The 1,763-nt window shown below is 42.5% G+C and overlaps 1 protein-coding gene across 1 annotated transcript in view; it reads right to left on the reverse strand.

The window, feature by feature from the left end:
- TSHZ1 (teashirt zinc finger homeobox 1) overlaps nucleotides 1-1,763 on the reverse strand; it is a 96,507-nt gene extending 94,744 nt beyond the window's left edge. The window contains exon 1 of the mRNA XM_019524310.1: nucleotides 1-1,763. This exon is cut by the window's left edge and continues 739 nt beyond it. The gene's annotated coding sequence lies outside the window, so the exon portion shown is untranslated.

Genomic DNA, 1,763 nt, shown 5'->3' on the forward strand with positions numbered 1-1,763 from the left:
TTTTTTTTTTTTTCCTCTCTCTCTCTCTTTCCCTTTTTCCCCCTCCTTTCCTTAATCACTTCTTCTTCGTCTTGGTGGAGAACTGAGCAAGCAGCAGCGATGAGACGGTAAATTCAGTCACTCCCCCCCTCCCCTCTCTCAGCCTTTCTCCAAGATCAAAGAGTCTCAAAGCGCAACTTTCTCTCTCTCTCGCTGGCTCGCCGGCTTGTTTCAAGCTCGTGGATTTGTGTGGTGTTGTTGTTGGGTTTTATTATTATTATTATTATTATTATTGCGCTGAGAATAGTTTTTTCATTGTGCAAAAAAAAACCGAGGTCGATCCAGGCTCTCCTTCTCCTCCCAGCACTTAGTCTAAGAGCAAGAAAGCAAAGAATATAAAAAAAAGGAGTAAAGCCCCCATACATACATAGACACCGGATGGGAAATGTCAGTCACTCCTCCACCTTCCAAACAGTCACAGATCAAACAGTGTCACCACCGGAGAGGACTACTTTTCTGCTTTGCTGCCCCCTTTTTTTTTTCCTCCACAAATCGCAGCTTCTTCTGATACTAAATATAATGCAAACACATTTTTATCATGGATTTTTTGGCTGATCTTGATCTGCAATAGAAAAATAAAATAATAATAAAAAAAAGCCAAAACCAAGAAAAACCCCAGAGAGTGTGTGCAAAGGGGGGGGAAAAACAAAGATATTCACTGAGTGGGAGAGATTAACGTGAACTGTTTCCCCCCCCCCCTCTTTAAACTCCTGGGAGAGAAAGAGATCCACTCTCCCTCTCTTCTCTTTTCACTGAAATATAACACACATTCAGATCCCAGAGCTTTCAGACAGTCTCAACTGATAGACAGACACATCGAGCTGCTTTTCCTGCTTCAGTTTCTTACTCCTCCTCCTCTTGCCAACGTCACCCTGACAATTACAAATAGGTCTCACACAAACCCATACCTGTCAATCTTTTTAATTGCTTTGTTTTCATTTTTTTTCCAGGGCTAAACATTATGAAAAAAAAAAAGAAGTCTTAATACAGCGTCGCATAAAAGATTTCTCATGTAAGGCACACATGGAGGGTTTTGTCATTGTAATCCACTCGCTAAAGTACCGTGCAAGACGCATGTGCTGATTTAACTTAAGCAGAGGTCTAGTTCTGGCAAACTTAAAAAGCAGAGAGATGAGAGCTAACCTTGGCACGTACATAACCAGCCCTGGATTTAGGATGAGTTGTGGGAGAGTGCACCTCACCCTTCCTGGCAAATACCACCAGATTGCAGAGCAAGAGCTGCAGCATATGAAAGGCTGCTAAAAGATTTTGCACAATTTATGTTTGGGGATACACATACTACTACTGACTGCAAGAATAGAAGGGTCTTTCTCCTTGCCTTGTCAACTCAGGAAAGCAAATAAAAAAACCAAACGCGGGGTTCCTAAAAGGAAACGCTTGAAGCTACAAATTTGCTTCCTCTCGGGCAAAGGGGGGATTTTTTATATTTTTAATTATTAATACCATGCAAGTAGGAGACGAGCTGTGCATATGGACACGGGGCAGTTAATTGGAGGAGAGTTGCACACGAGGTCTTTCCCTACCCCACTGCAACATCTGTCCTAAATAACCCCCCACCTTCTTCTAAGACCAAGCACCAAAGACTGGGCATTTTTTTAAAGACACTTCAGACCTTTGACCCACTTGCAGGGTCTCCCTCCCAAAAGGGCTTGTGCCCAAAAGCTTGCAAAGACCAATTTTCAACTAACATTTCCGACTGTTTA

The sequence above is a fragment of the Gavialis gangeticus genome, unplaced genomic scaffold (genome assembly GCF_001723915.1).
Source record: "Gavialis gangeticus isolate Ggan-Ray unplaced genomic scaffold, GavGan_comp1, whole genome shotgun sequence".
In the NCBI taxonomy this organism is placed as follows: domain Eukaryota; kingdom Metazoa; phylum Chordata; order Crocodylia; family Gavialidae; genus Gavialis; species Gavialis gangeticus.